The sequence below is a fragment of the Leptonychotes weddellii genome, chromosome 3 (genome assembly GCF_054177405.1).
Source record: "Leptonychotes weddellii isolate Sample4059 chromosome 3, ASM5417740v2, whole genome shotgun sequence".
In the NCBI taxonomy this organism is placed as follows: domain Eukaryota; kingdom Metazoa; phylum Chordata; class Mammalia; order Carnivora; family Phocidae; genus Leptonychotes; species Leptonychotes weddellii.
The window spans coordinates 149,140,401-149,157,900 of record NC_138371.1 but is presented as its reverse complement, the minus strand read 5'-3'; positions in this window follow the sequence as shown (position 1 = coordinate 149,157,900).

Below are 17,500 nucleotides of genomic sequence, written 5' to 3'. Positions count from 1 at the left end.
CAAAGCAGAGTTTGAATGAAGTCTACAACATCATCCCATCCATTTGTATATCTTTTCAAAGTTCCCAGAGTGTATTTCGTTTGTTAGATCAAGTCAACAGTGGAGTAGGGATACAGACAATTTTTACCCTAATTTTTGAGATAAAGAAACCAATTTCAGTGCATGATTTACTTAAGGCAAAAATGAGTTCAGCTTAAAGCTCAGACTGTTAGTACTTTTATGTCATGATATTCACCCATCCATCTATCCACTCAACCCATGAAACAATTATTTATTCTATCTTATCATGAGTTAGGCACTGAATTATGAATTATGGCAATATGAAAGCTCATTGTAATTTTTGAGAATGCCACTAAATCCCAGAGATGGATGTTATCTCAAATGAGCCCTTAATATATTTAGGTCTAAGACTTAATGTGGTTGTTATATTTGTGCTCTCAATGATGTCCAAAAGAGAAATACTATCATAGATATTTTCGAAGTGTCTGAAGGGTTCTCTAAATAGCACCCCTCTTTCCTGTGCAGGTCTTGGCCAGACCTCATTCCATAAAATAAATAAGATTTACAATCTAAAGGAGCAGAAGAGAAGTCATTCTCTCTTGGTGTGGACTTAACTCCCAAGTAGAAGGGAAGCAGAAATGCACAATTTACCAGTCAGCGAGTCACTGTGCATGCAGAGTAAGTGAAGGGAGGCCAGGAGAGTTTAAGGAAAATCCAATGGGAAATATACGTGGGGAAATGGGATTACCCTTAAGTACAGTCATGATCTGAGACTTCCAAAAGACCAAATTCTAGAGATTCCTAATGAAAGTTATTGTCTACCAAATTTCAACACCTGTGAAACTTCTAGTTTTAGACAGCATGCTTGAATACATGGTAAAGTCAGTCTATTCTCCAAGTCATAAAACATGTATTTAAAATTGAAATAAAAAACATACAACTAGATTGAAAACCATAAGGGGAATGCTTGCTGAAGAACTGAAAGATTAATATATCCTTACAAGAAGAAAGCAGATACAAAGAGCTATAGCAATAAACTAAGGTTGCAACCATAGACAAAGGCCTTCCCCATATAAATATGTGCTAAAGTTAGAGAGACTCACCGGACATATTTGTTGTGGAAGGTCTGTGTGTAACTAGGATTCAGTCAGCCTTTCAGTAGGGCAATACTGTGAAAGAGTGATAAAAATCCCAACAAATGACAAAATGAGCTTGTATGTCATGGCATTAGTAGAATAATTGCAATGGAGGCAGAACTTTGGAAACCAATTGGAAGTTCTTGAAATGTTAAATCTAGATTTAACATCCAACAATTCTACTCCCAGATATCTTACTCAAGAGAAATGAAAACACAAAATGAGCCCACACAAAAATTTGTGCACAATGTCCATAGCAACATTACTCACAGTAGCCAAATAGGACAGCCCAGATGTCCATCAACTAATCAATGGGTAAATAAGATGTGATATAACTATATAATGGAAATTTATTTAACAACGAAGTTCAGATACAGGCTACAGCATGGATGACCAGTGTGAGCATTATAGTAACTGAAAGAAGCAGTCACAGAGGCTCATGTATTATATGATACCATTTATATGAAATGTTCAGAATAGGAAAATCTACAGAGACAGAAACTAGATGACTCAGCCTCGGGCTGAGGGGGAGTGGAGAGTGGAGTGAAGACCATAGGGAATGTGACTAATAGGTACAAAGTTTCTTTTTGTGTGTTGAAAAAGTTCAAAATGAGTCATGGTTATGGATGCCTAACTCTACAATATGCTAAAAACCACTGAATTAAACACTTTAATGGATGAACTTCATGGTATATAAATTATATCTCAATGAAGATGTAATAAGTGAAGGAACATTTAAAAAAAGGAACTGAGGCAATAATCTAAAAGAGTAGTGACTGAGATTTTTCCAAAATTAAAAAAAGACACCAATGTTACGTTTAAAAATGCTAATGAATCCCAAGCAGGATGAATATATTTGTAAAAATCCACACATGCAGGCACATCAAAAGCAAAGAGTGGAACATGAATGTCTCTCAACTTGGTTCATGGTGCTTTTCCTCATGATCAGGGGAAACATGACAGAAGTTATCCAGTGCTATCCTCCTTGCAGTCCATCAGGTGATACTCAATGTCCATCTGTCCCATCACCAGTGATGCTAATTTTGGTCACTTGAGTAGAATGGGCTCTGCCTAGTTTCTCCACTGAGAAAGTTACTATTTTTCTATTGGTGACAAGTACTGTGAGAGGAGGTAATTTGAGTAAATATACCATTCTTCATCCAAATCTCACCCACTAGTTTTAGCCCATTGGTCACTTTCTAATTCCATCATTTCCTTTCATATTTTTGGGTGGTATTCTACTATAATAAATAATTTTATTTTTTCCTAATTTATTTGTTCTTTCATTTGTCTATCTACATTAGTGTGAAATCATGGATTTTTTTTTTACTTGATGAGATATAACCCATTACTATCATTATTAATTTTGAAGCTCAGATTGTCCTGTATTTGTCCAGTGGAAGTCCTTGTAGGCTTTAGACATACCATCATTCATTCTTTGATTACTTTTTTTTACTTCCTTTCACAGAAAGATGCTAAGCACATCTTACACATTTTCTGCCCAGCTCTGGATTCAGGCATTTTCCCAAGGAGCCATAGTTCCCTTATTGAGGAATGGCATTTAGAAACCAAGATTTGGGTACCAGGACTGCTCATGGCCACTGGGGTTTTACTAGGGTTTTCTCAGGTCCATTCAGTGCACACAGTCAGGAACTATATTTATGTATATACACACACACACGCACAAAATCACATCTATGTTTTTTCTACGTCTATCTCTGTATATTGAAAATATCACTGCATACCAGTAGCTCCAGTCCAACCCAACACCATAGAGCTCATGTTAGTTTTCTGTTTTCATATTTGTAGCTCCCTTCTCTGAGAATGAGAAACCTGGCTCCCTCAATAGATGTATATATTTTCCTCAGTATAGGTACATATTTTCTCAATATCCATGACTGTAGCCAATCTCCTGACTCCAGCAGACCTGAAGTTCTATTGAATCATCCTCTTCTGAAATGTGTTGATCTCCAAGCTGCTGCTTTATTTAGCTGGCTTCCTCTTGCACGCTGTGTCTCCTGAGCCCTGATAGGAGGCCACCCCATTCTATCACTTTCCTTGCATTGGCCCTAATCTTTATCTGGCTGCCTTTCTCACTCACACCTGTCTGATATTTTTTTTAAGTCATTTTTATGCTTTAATAGAATAACACTGGAATGTTCACAGAATCCAGTTAAAAAGGTAAAGTTGTGTGAGCTATTGAAAACAATGCTACCTTAATTTGGATCTTAAAGTACCAACTGTAATTGTAATATACAAGGGATTCATGTACCCTGATGTTTATAGCAGCATTATCTACAATAGCCAAATGATGGAAACAGCCCAAGTACCCAACAACTGATGAATGGATAAAGAAGATGTAGTGTATACATACAATGGAATACTACTCAGCCATAAAAAAGAATGAAAGCTTGTCATTTCATGGATGGAGCTGGAGAGTGTTATTTTGAGTTAAATAAGTCAGTCAGAAAAAGACAAACCAAGAAAGAAACTCTTAACTATAAAGAACAAACTGATGGTTACCAGAATGGATGGGTGAAATAGGTGATGCGGATTAAGGAGTGTACTTGCTGTGATGAGCACAGCGTGTTGTGTGGAAGTTTTGACTCACTGTATTGTACATCTGAAACTAATGTTACACTGTATGTTAACTCACTGGTATTTAAATAAAAACTTAAAAAAAAAAAACCTGTCCACCAGCTCTTCCAACACATGAAACACTATGGTAAACCACTTCACACCATAAGTGTGTCAAATACCCTTCCTTTAGATCTACTGTGTGTTGCATCATGATTTTTTTAAAGGGCGTATCTGTAATTCGCAATGTGTCAGCTACCTAATGATATAAAAAGTATGAATTATCACCTGTCTATCTGTTTCTTAAATTGAATTTTTTTAATGATGTAATTTATTATTTAAAGCAATACTGTAGACACAAGACACTTAAGAAATTAAATTAATTAAATTTAATATTATAGAAAGGCATTGCAGATATTTTCCAGAACAGTATAGGTAACAGCATTAAAGTATCAACTCACATCCTTTGTGAGAGAAAAGAATTGTGAGAAAAAGTGATATAAATTTAAGCTTTGTTTTCAGATGTTTTAAAATTCCTATAAAACTTTTTATCCTAAGATCGAACATTCAGCTATAGAACATCAAAATACTAAGTACATAGCTAGGTGTCAATTGGGGAAACCCCTCTTTTGCATAACAAAATTCTCTTTTGCTCCATTTTTCCCTATTTTCTCATTGTCCAAGGGCAGATTCCTTTTCAGAGGCTTAAAGTTGTAAAAGAAAGCATCATTTTCATCTAGAGGTGGTATTCTGGTTCAGTTCAGGTCCTATTTCAGAACCTGATCCAGAATAGTCTTTCGAAAGAGAGAAGGTATCATACAGATGCTGGAACCTCTTCTCTATGAAAAGGGTCAGTTTCTAGAGGAAGGATCCTTTTTGGATTTGCACTGAGGCAGGACAAAACAATGTCCCCTTCACTTCGATGCAGTTTACAGAATAACTATCCGGACTATAGCAAACTCACTGGTACTTGGCTCTCCATCTAGCATAACCTTGTACTGAAGATTCCAGAAACAGGATTAGGAACAATGACAATTCTGCAGGATTTGTGCAGTTTTTGCTTTTTGATCAGTGGATTCCAGGCTTTAGCCTTCTGCATAATCACCTCACACTTAGGAAAGTAGCAGAGTGTCTCTTTTAGAAAATATTTCCAAGCCTAAGACCCTACCCAGAACACATGTAACAACTTCTTTGATTTGTGTGTTCTTTTGGCCTTGAATAAGCTGGGAATTAGGACCAAGTGTAGGTTCTTCTCTTATTAGATTGCTAGACCTCAGAAAACATATCAACCATTGCCCACCTCCCTTCGGCTTTGCCCGCATCCGGCGCACGCTTTTCTGCCAAGGTCCTGAGCTGAGGAGGCTTCAGGCTTGCTTGGGTCCTGCCCTTTTGGAGGCAGAGGTTGTGTTACTCAGGGACCTGACAAAGTAAAGATTAGGTAAATTAAGAGTCTTTTGCATATCAGAGGGTCACAGTTAGGTCAGCTGACAATCTGGTACGACAGAGAGGTTTTGAAAATACATCTTGGATTCACAAGACCCAGAAAGAGGCCAGAGACTCCCTAATTGACCTTTCAACCACAGGTTCTTTATTCTTGCTATTTGGACAGTCTGGAGTGCTCTTGTTCCAGCTAGCTCCTTTTCTCCTTCGAGACTTTTCTTAAATGTCACCTTTTGATTGAGACTACCCTAATCATTTTTAAAAAAATAATAGTCCTCACTCCCATTTTCCCTCTCTTCTTCAACTACTTTACTTTTCTCTATAGCACGAAAAATAATTATTTATATATGATTTTATTCTTCCTTCTCTACAATTGTTTCTTTTAGTCCTCATATTACTGACATTTCTACAGCCTTTTACTGTGCTGGTTTTTCTTGTTTTATTATAATTGTCCTCTCTGGAACTTGTGACATTTCTCCTCACCCCTAACTCTGTCTATTCTTTCTTCTTTCCTGTGATTGGTTTCTGCTTCTCTGAATACCTCTTAAATTTCTATTATGCCATCTTCAATTCTCTTACTTTTCACTCTAAAAGCTCTAGTTGGGTGATCTCAATAAATCCTTTGCTTCAGTCACCAACTACAAGACACAATTCTTAAATTTATGTCCCCATCTGGAGCTTTTTCCTGAATTCAAGTATTATATTTCTCACCAGCGTGCAATTCAATTGAGGAAGAAGATGTGGTGGAGAAGACGGACACATACATTGATCATTTTATTAAAATGTGATTAGGGCCATTTCAGTATGAAAACAGGCTGTTTATGTTCCTTCCACTTATTAGGGAATGATAGCAGTATCTACCTGATAGGGTTTAACAAGTTTAGATGAAATAATCCAAGTATAGCATTTAGAACAATGCCTCAAACTAAATGCCCAGTAAATGTTATCTGCTGTTATTATTATTTATTTATTTTTTTTTTTTGGCACACAGAAGAGTTTGAGCTCATATGAGGCTTCCTGGAGGAGGTTTTCTATGTGCTAAAATTTAAAGAATCTGAAAGAGAGGAAGCAGTTGAAGAAGAGTAAGAAGGGCATTTTGGGCACTGAAAACAACATAAATAATGACACAAAGGATGGAAGCAGATGCAATGTGGGAGACGATAAAAGTAGATAGATGTTCTAGAGTGTACATTTAAAGGTGGGTAGTAGTCAGAAATAAAACTAAAAAATTAGGTAGAAGCTGGGTCATGGAGAGCCCTGAATGCCATACTAAGAAGTGTGGCTGTACACTATGGGTGTTCCAAAATTTGAATTTTAAACATAGACGACATGATTTTTTCATTCTAGATGAAATCACTTTGGTAGCAAATGATAGGATGTCATTCAGAGTTACAAATCAAAAAATAGTGCATCCAGTTAGATAAAAACTAAAAGGACTATGTACATAATAACATGTGAGACATTGCTCTGGAGCTCCCCAAAATAGCTGGATGTGTTGAAGGATCATGGAGATTCCATGCTGGTTATCTGGGAGAAAGTCAGAGAAATACTGAATAGGACTTCCACTGACTGCATCAAGCACAGGCTGCCAATTAGCTCTAATGTGTTGAACAGCAGTAAGTGCAATCATAGACATGTAAATAAAATACAACAAGATCAAAAAAAAGGAATTACTTTAGAAAGATGGAGACAGAACATCATGGAGGTGTACAATTTTAAACTGCACAAAGAACATCCATTGTGGTTAAGCCATAGTGAGAAATGTGGAAGAAATGGGAGAAAATGAAGCTTAACGTCCTATGAAAAGCAGGACGTTATGCTTTGTGAAAAGCATTTACTCTCTCACCAACAATTTTTAGTTTTCTTCTATATAGGTATCAGGAATTGACATTTTATCATATTTATTGGTTTCTGAATGTGTTTTACTTATTGTTATGGAATCATGGAATGAAAGAAATAAAGTTACTATGGAAATACATAAAATTAAATGCTGGACAACATATTTAAATTCTGATTTTCTGATTATATGTATTAGGTAGCGTATTTAAAATCCCCTTCACTTCAGGAAAGAGGAGAAAGAGAATACCAATCAGATGAGAACTGAGATCTTAACATTAAAATGTGCTTTACAATATATTCATTACATTTGTAACTGACCCATATAATAGGTTGACCATGTTTATTGCAGTTATTAATTCAGAATGTCTACAGGATTAGGGTGAAGTAAGATGTCAAAACCATTTAGTGAAGTCTGTATTCTGATTAAGAATATGTATGCTGCGTTGTTCATTCAAAGTAATCACAGGTAATAATAATCCATTTTATGTTTATATACCATATTTAATCATGAGAGAGTCTAGAGCATTTAGTAAACTGAAATTATTCCAATGTTCAGTCATAACAATAATTGTACTGAGGAAATAGCATTATACAAACTACAGGAACCTGAAAAAAATCTTAAGTGTGCATGTATGAACACTTGTTTATACATGTTTTAAAATAAATAGCGTGAGTTCAAATTAATGATCTTGTTTATATACGGAATAGAATCTCAGAATCGTAACATTGTAATAAAGCAAGAAGGGACCTTGGCGATCACCTTCGCCAAACACTTCATTTTACAGATGAGGAAACTAATTTCTACAATTCTGATTTCCTGCTAGTTCCTACTGAGTTGCAACATTATCTCCACACCACTGTTTGCAAAAATGATATCATACTATTTACTAAAGTGATATAAAGTGTATTATTGATCTGTACTATTGCCTTGCCACCAGCACCCAATTCAGAAATTCAGATCCTAAAAGCTCCACCTATAAATTACTCAAAATTGTGCCAAATTCATTGCTGGGAAGAACTTCTAAGAGCCAGAAATGCATTAAGGTAAGAGTGATGCTAGTAGTAGAAAATTGGAGACTCCAAACTCTCCCCCTATTCTTTGTTGCCTCCCTCCCCAAATGTGATTTAATCTAGAGGAAGCACTGATAACAAGTTATCTGTTATCACTTGGAGGGTTCAGAGACCTCCAAAATACACAGTGCCCCATAGATTGTCCCAGTGTTTGAATTGGGGCTATTGTTCACACCTGGTTTCATCTGCCCACTCTGCCGTATTAAGAGTAGGCTATGAAGTTCCTCAGGGCCTACCAGCATCCTAAGGACATTTTCAGCTCTCCATAAGTAAATTTTGATGCTAAACCATGCATTTTGTTTATACTGCTTAGCGAAGTCTATCTATATGTGATATATTCATAAAAATTAATATTCCAACATTGTAAATGGTATAAAAATGACTATAGATGATCATTTTGATTACAAAGTTTTGATTGTTCTTTAATAATTTTTCTACATAAGGCTAAAGCCACAGATTCACAGTGCTTGACAATCACTCAAAAAGAGCCACCCTAAAAATACATGAATAGAAAAGGTTTCCTTTTTTTTTAAATCAACAAACATTTCATGAATGAAGTAAGAACCATTTTCTTAATTATTCCAATGAGCCTGAAGAGAGACAGTAAAGTGCAATGTCATTAACATGGGTTTTGGGTTTAGATGGACAATGGGTGAGGTTGTACCTCACTTATTTATCAGTTGTGTGTCTTTGGGAATGTTACCTGACTGTATCTGTGTCCTTGTGGATAAAATAGGAAGAATAAGATGCCCATAACTGAGTTTAAGGAACTTAAATAAAATGAGAAACGTGGATTACTTATCTGTTGAACCAGAGCTCAAACTGGTAGTGGTTTGTAACACGTGGTAGTTTATAACATCACTACATCAATGATGTCTGCATCAAACACACATGCGCTGCCAATCTCTTAAATATATTGATGTGCATGGGGAAAGAGAACTTGTGGAAAGAAAGGTTTGTTTAGGTCCTCCATGGGAGGTGAGACGAAAAGGGGTGGAGAAGTCAGAATGCTATCTGTTTATTACAGTGGTAGTCTCCATATATGACCGCCAACCATTCTTCCCTTCATGAATGCATATGACACTCTTCACATTTAAGAGGTCGAGTTTTTTCACCCTCCTTTGAAACTGAGCTGGCCTTGTGATCTTCTCTGACCAACAGACTGTGGTGGAAGATATATTCTGGGACTTATAAGTCCAGTTCTTAAGAGGTATGTCAACTTGAAAGACTCTGGCTCAGAGACCAGCTACCATGTTGTGAGGAAGCCCAATCTACTATAGCAACTAAGTAGAGGCCACTTGGTTAGAGGCCTGGGGAATAAAAAGACCATCTTCAACATTCTACTCCCATCTGAATGGATTCACCTAAGTGGCCCCAGCCAACATCATAGGGAGCAAAAACCTGCCCATTAAGGCATCTGTCCTGCCTTAATTCCTGACCCATAGAGTCTTAAGAAATGATAGTTACTGTTTTAAGCCATTAAGTTTGTAGATGATTTGTTAAGCAACAATCAGTATTCACAAAAACTACCCACATCTAGGAATTATATCCAACCTCTACGGAAAAGGAGCATTCCCCCAATCTATTCAGAACTCAGGATTGCTTTGGGTCAGTGAGGCCTGGAGGGCACACAGCATATTGTGCAATGTGAGGATATAAACCTTGAGGACCATAGGGCACTGTACCCCCGAAGCAGAAGCAGCATATCCGGATGCAAGGATAGCAGTGAGCTCTCTGAAGTGAACTTCCTGACAGCAGCTTCAACAATGGGGGTTATGTAGAGTGGCAAGAGCACACCTGAGCACACATAAACATTCCTTGGAGGCTACCATAAACCATGAGAGGGATTTGGGGGCAGCAAATCAGTAGTTCTTGTGAATATGAGCTTACAATGAGTAGACCTACAATAATCAAAAGCTAAGTTTCAAGGAAGGGATTCTAACTGGTTCGGTTAGAATAGGTCCTTCCTCACCTTTGGACCAACCACCTTGGGGGCAGGGGATGGATGGTGACTGTATTGTGTGCGTGTGGCTACTGAAAGCTAGGCTATGGTCCCATGTGGACACTGGGAGTGGAGAGAGGACATACCTCAGCTAATGTTAGTTCCATTGTTTGCTTGTATCTGTTGGAGCTTATTTTCTGCACTGCAATTATTTCTTAACTTGCCTCTTACTGAAGACTCTTAGTGGGTCTTTCTCTACACACTCAGAATACAGAAAGCCCCTGGTACAGGAACCACTCAGCAAATAGTAGTTGCCTTTCTCTGATACCTCTTGGTACATTTCATATCTGTTGCTACTCTTGTTTCTAGCAGTATGGACATGTAATCGGGGTTATAAATGATAATAAGTAAGTTGTGTTTGACACTTTACCATTTTTCAAAGTGCTTTGACATAGAATTTATCTCTACACAGTGATTTAGGCATTATAATTTTAACCTCTCAGCAGAAAAGAAAAGTCAGACAGATTATATATCTTGTGGGTGGGTTTTCTAAGGGTCAAAAGGAGCTGGGGAAGGTGTAATATTCTTGTTCAGCAGGTCAGGGATACCCACTAGGGTATAACCCAATACAGAATCATATTTACAAGGAAACTAACTTGAAACTGAGATGTTACTAAGGTGAAGAAGGAGGTAAATAAGTAATAGATTCAGTGATTCTGAAAGTGGGGTCAGAAATGGGCCACACGCACCATGCTGGCTGTTAGAGTGGATTTGGATTTTGTTATTGGGGGGCTGCCTATTTAAGTGGTTCCCAGAGTTGTAAAGGCAGAAAAGGCAGACATGTATGGCAGCTTAAGGAAGTCTGACAGCATGGAAGGGGCTAGCACAGCGCTTGAGACTCCGGAGGCTCTTGTACCCATGAAATTCCTCCAAATCCTTGTGATTTGTGCTTATCCCAATTCATGTCATCCTACTACAGCTGCAGGCATGATCTGCCTCTGAATCCCAGACTGCCCCTTGTTAACTGGGAAACCTTGGGCCACTTTCTTAGTCCCTCTAATGACCAGCTTCTTTCACTATAAAATGGGATCGTGCTATCTGTCTCATGCGAGGAAGAGTGAATAAGGATATTTAAAGCACTGATCCTAATGCCTGGTGGGAGAAGATCTTCCTACACTGTAGCTCCCCTGATCTCTTCAATGGCAGCAGGAAAAGACTCTCAACCCCCCTTAATCCTGTTACATTATTAATAATGGAAAACTTAAAGTAGAAAATGGATTTTTTTTTTCCCTCCAATTTTCACAGAACCCTGAAGACTCTGGGCCTCTTGGAATATTAACTCTAGAATGAAGCTATTGTAGCAAGACATTGCACACACCACAGCTTAACTTAGGAAAGTTACTAAACTTATTTAAGCCACAGTTTCTTCATCTTTAAAATGGGTATAATAAGTGCTCCTGGGTGGTTCAGTCACTTGAGGGTCTGACTCATGATTTCGGTTCAGGTCATGATCTCCGGGTCATGAGATGGAGCCCCACATCAGGCTCCGTGCCCAGCAGGGAGTCTGTTTGAGATGCTCTCTCTCCTTCTCCCTCTGCCCCTCCCCCCACTCACACATGCTCTCTGATTAAATAAATAAAATCTTTAAAATAAATAAATAAAATGGGTATATTAATAACAGCTCCTATCTAGATTTCTAAGGATTCAGTATGCACTGAGCATAGCACTTGTTACATAGTAAATGCTCAGTAATAGTTGGCTAGTGTTATGATTATTGAAGCCTTAGTTTACCGACCTACAGGTTGGGCATAGTAATATCTACGTTGATGGGTATTTTAAGGAGTAAAATGGAGATTATTTACATAAATACATGTAGATTAATAACAGGCACATAGTAAGCACACAGCCAATGCTGCTTCATTCCTGCTCTCTACACATCATCACTTAATTAAGATAGGTGCCCAAACACATGCTTGTGTCCATAACTGCTTGGTATTCATATCCAGTGGAAGACATTCCTGATATCTAGAAATTAGGAGATGTAGCGTTCTGGCTTTTGTGGGGGATATGGGTGCAGGTGATTTAAGAAAAGGTAAGGTGATTTAATGTGCAAGGTTATATCTTCAACTGCAAAAATAAGTTTAAAATTAATGCCAATGAAGATGAAGTAAGATTTAAGGTGACACTGATAAACAACTGTCATAGGCTATGGCCATATGGAAGAGCCATACGTGTGTGCGTGTACACCTGCAAAACCAACTCACACCATGTTTTCCACACCCCAGAGAAGATGGTGGTCTCAATCCCCTACATCTTTGAGAACAAAGGAATTGTTAAATGTCCATTATATAATATTTCACTATATGTAAGTGAGGTTGTACAATAAATTTTGGTGTAGATTCAAAGATTGATGAAAATAATATTCCAAATTAGCTTAATGTGCTTTCGATTTGCTTTTCTAGCAAATGAGCAATGTAAGAACTATCTGAGAGAATAACAGAAATCAACGAGAAGATGTACTTCCTGGTTCTTTCCAGAAGTTAGATGGCCAATCTTGTGGTCCAAGAGCTGAGTTCTCTTCATTAAGCTAGAACATGGGCCAGTCAATATTCAAAGGTCTTGTTTTATCATATATGCTGGTTCTTACTATGACAGATCACATATTTCTGTGTTCTTATCATATCAGCTAGATTGCAAAGAGAATGGGCCATGTATGGCCTGCCAAAATATGTCATTATCCACTTTGTAGCACAACAGCATATATTAGACTTTGATCATCAGCTTGTAATCATTTTTGAATAGTTATTCACCTTTATATAAAAAGTTGCAGAATAAGCATTGTTCTCGTTGTGGATCTTCTATACAGAAAGTACTGAGAGGTAAAATATTGGCATTTAAAATTAAAGGAATAAAAGATGTATAAGCTGTTTAATGTATAGATAAAAGGAGAATTCAACGTTTTTTTATAAGGAATTCATTTTCCAAGAAACAGCTTCAGTTAAAAATATCTGGCAAATAAAAAAGAATTTTAAAGCATTTTGACAAAAGATTTAATAATTTAACATTTTTCTTCTTTTCCTTTGAAGGAATGTAAAAATGTAAATCTCATTACTCAAATACGATGATGTAGCCCTATAGAATTGTTTTTAAAATGAATAAGATTCCTAGTTATTTTATTGAACAAGACTAGAGACTTTAAATATAACAAAGGAAAATAAAATCTAAAGAAACGTGGAATGAAGTCAGGTATGACTGACAGATAAATTTATTAGGAGATATCCTAATGCTAATGAAGAAGAATTCAGGAAAAAAATACTTCTATAATCCTAGAGGTTTTATAATTTTTGTGGAGGTTTGGAGAAATACTAAAAATGTTAAGTCTTAAACCAAGAGGTAAAGGTTTAGACAAACTAAACACAATTCAAAGACATTTTTTAAAACATGTTTATTTTGAAGGAAACATCTTCTGTGAAACTGACATCTTGAGAAGTGGTAAAATTGTACAAATGTGGTTAGGTGTTCCATTTGAACCCTTCCAACTCCACAGGTGAATGGGTCAGGTTCACCTTTGTATCATCTCTGACCAAAAGGAAGTTTGCAGTCACTATGTACCAATTACCAGTTTGTTATATACCACTTGCTCTCATTTGTCCTTGGAAATAGGGGAAGAAAAGAGAAAAGAACTTTGGCTCTTTTTTTCTGTTGCCAGGAGTTTTCTTACTGTCTCTGATTATGTCTTACACAGAGCAAGTGCTCTAGTAAATCAGAAAAGAAGATGGAACAACATGTGAGCATTTGAAATGGCTTTGAATAAACATCTACCAGCATCTTTGTCGTGTACCTTGATCTGCTAAGATCAAGGGATTTCTAAGAGACAGTTCTGGCTTCCCAGAGCTGCTTAATTACATTATAAGCGCTTTTTTTCAGCCAGAAGAATGAGTGGGAATAATAATAATAGTAATAAGCAATAGCTAATTACCAAAATATTGTGCCATAGATATTTACCTATCAATTTTTGTATCAAGAATCGAGTTTCTACTATAATCCCATTTACTGTGGTCAAAAATTATCCCTAACTAATAAAACATAGGTTGTATCAAATGTTTATTTATTGGGAAACCCTTCCTGATTTAGGACAAAATCACTTTATCATTAGGTTTTTTGTAAGCCAGCTGCAGAAAACAAAAAGATTAAAACAAGAGAACTTATATATAGGGGTGTGTGTGTATGTGTATATATACGTGTGTGTGTGTGTGTATAGTATATATATATGTAGTGTATATATTATATATATATATTTCTTCTGGTTTTATCATTCCTGTTCATTCTGTACATGTAGAATAACTTTTGAAAATGGAACAAGTAGTACATTAGTTGTATAGCCAAAACCCTATTCTTAGATTGACCTCAAAACAGCCAGGACAATTGCCCCAAATTTCTTGGATATTCTCAACTCAGAGGACATCATATTCATACATGAAGGGCCTCAAAGCAGTTCTGCCAGTGTTGGCTGCTACCGAAAGGGAAGACAAATTCAAAAGAGTAGCACACAGTATGGTCTCTAAATACTATTTCCCATAAAATGATGAAGGATTCTAGGAGAAATCACTGATTCCAGGTTTGAGGAAAGAACGATAAAAGGTGCATGTGGAACAGTTTGTTATGTCAGAAAGGGAGGAAGATATCATGCTACTGGGGACATGTCAAAGAGAGAGAAACCTCCTTGAAGGGCTCCCACTAGCCATAGATTTGACAAATGCAGATCCAATAAAATAATGAACTGCAGCTGTTAAAATACATAAAGTATTTTAAAAGTCCGAGTTTATAGTTAACTAAAACATTTTTTGAACTTTTTATTTACTATTATTACTTTTTAAACTAAAAAAAATGTTTAAATCCTTATTGATCACCACTAGAGGTTGCTAGGGTACCAACTCATTATTCTAGAAAGTATTTTTTAAAAAAGAAGTTGGAGTAGGCGGAAGAACTGAGCGTTTATACCAATTTTCAGGAGCGAGCTGTATTTTATGATAAACAAAGAGCTGATAAAAAGAAGATTCTTCTATATTGAAGAATTCTAGTTCATAAAAGACAAGGAATGATGGAAGCAGACACTCATCATTTTGCAACTTCCAATGAAATAATGTATTAAGTCAATAATAATCAATGACTGCTAAAACTCTTATTTGAGGGGCGCCTGGGTGGCTCAGTCGGTTAAGCGTCTGCCTTCGGCTCAGGCCATGATCCCAGGGTCCTGGGATCGAGCCCCACATCGGGCTACCTGCTCAGCAGGATGTCTGCTTCTCCCTCTCCCACTCCCCCTGCTTGTGTTCCCTCTCTCGCTGTGTCTCTCTGTCAAATAAATAAATAAAATCTTAAAAAAAAAGTTCACGTTCTTTAAAAAAAAAAACAAAAAACTCTTATTTGAAAGGCTAATGAGGAATCTTGAAATGGATGGACCAGGCTGACAATATCCAACCCAATTTTAACAAGTGGGACAACCATAAGTTATGCGTGTCCTGATGCTGTACAGGAAATATGCAGCACCCTTTATGAAGCTTTCTTGCCAAAAATTTAACCTAAATCTCATCTACTCTCTAAATCCAAAACTGGTTAACACAAAAATTCCATGATAGAGGGACATGGCCCAGAAGGTCATGAGGATGTCATCAGCAAAATTCTCCATGTGGGTAACTATCCACGGCAAAATGACCCGAGACTTTGACAAATCAACAGCATGAAGAAATGGAGAGAGGAAGACGTGTGATGAGTTAAGAGACTTCTATCACAATAGCAAATAATGACAAATTTTGCATGTATCCCAGTTTGAACAAAATAAAATACCTGTAAAAAAAAGGCATCTTTGGGACGCCTGTGTGGCTCAGTTGGTTAAGCGTCTGCCTTCAGCCCAGGTCATGATCTCAGGGTCCTGGGATCGAGCCCCACATTGGGCTCTTTGCTCAGCGGGGAGTCTGCTTCTCCCTCTGCCCCTCCCCCCCCACTCGTGCTCTCTCTCTCTCTGACAAATAAATAAAATCTTTTAAAAAAAAGGCACCTTTAAGAAATTTGAACATGAGCTGAACATTAAATAATTTTTTAAAATATTACTGATTTTGTTAGGTGTGACAATGGTGCTGAGGTTATATTTTTTTTTTTTTTAAATCTTTGTCTTTAGCCTTCACCAGTGAAGTATTTATGGGTGGAATGGGAGGATTTGGATTAAACTACTTTTCTGTTGATCTTTTCCCACCACTAATTTCTCATCGATCCTTTCTCTTATGAAGTGATTTTCTAGTTAAGAAAGAGATTTATTAAAAGAAGAGGCAGGGGGCGCCTGGGTGGCTCGGTTGGTCGGGCGACTGCCTTCGGCTCAGGTCGTGATCCTGGAGTCCCGGGATCGAGTCCCGCATCGGGCTCCCTGCTCGGCAGGGAGAGTGCTTCTCCCTCTGACCCTCCTCCCTCTCATGCTCTCTGTCTCTCATTCTCTCTCTCTCAAGTAAATAAATAAAATCTTAAAAAAAAAAAAAAAAAGAAGCAGTAGGGGTAAGTAGAAGGAGAGGGGTTTTAAAATTTTTGCCTAAATCTTAGATGTCACTCTGTTATTCCCTTCTCAGCTAGGCTTGTAATTACAAGCTGACCTATTTTTTTGGGATGTCCTTGTAAAGGAGACCATTCATTTCCCACAGTGGAGAGTGTCACTGCCTTCTGAGTAACATTTTTGCCAGGTGCTCAATGACCTAATTGGGTGAAATCACAGGGCATTCAGACCTAAGCGCTGGTCTCTCCCACACACTGTCCATGTCAAGGGCAGAGAATCAGAAGAAGAAAATGGAGGGAAAGAGAAACACCACATTTACAACAGAGTCCAGGCATCTGAATAACCTCCTTTTATAACCAACTCCACATAATCCCACATAATCAAAATGAAACAACAATCTGAATCAAGGTAAAAACTAAGGAAGTATTTTCTCCTCTGTGGTTCTATACTTAGTGGTGAAGTGGAGATGTCATAATTATCTGGTAAATTGGTTTCCTCTATTCCAGCAAATTGAACCATTCAGGGATAGGATGGCTTCTGAATTATCTGGACGGCTTACCCATACTAATCATGAATATTTATGAAATCGGAACCTCACTTTGTGCTCTGTAAACACAGACTGAATTATTCAGATTGTTTGTCTATACTATAATAAATGGAAAATTCTCCTTGTACCTTATTTTTAGTATTTAAAAATGGGCACTATAACGTTTTGGGTATAAGGACAAAGTAAGACAAAGGCATTTGCCTCTCCTTATTATAGCACCCCATTAGCCACGTTTGTATCTGTGAAATGATTTGTTTATGTTAAACATATATTTTGTGTTTGATGGTTCAACGGTGTTTAACCTATGGTTATGCTTCGAATTAGTTAAGCCTTTAAAACATTTCGGTGATTGTGTAATTCAGTCAGCCTGGCAGGAGATTAATTGGAAACATATGTGACACAGTGGAATC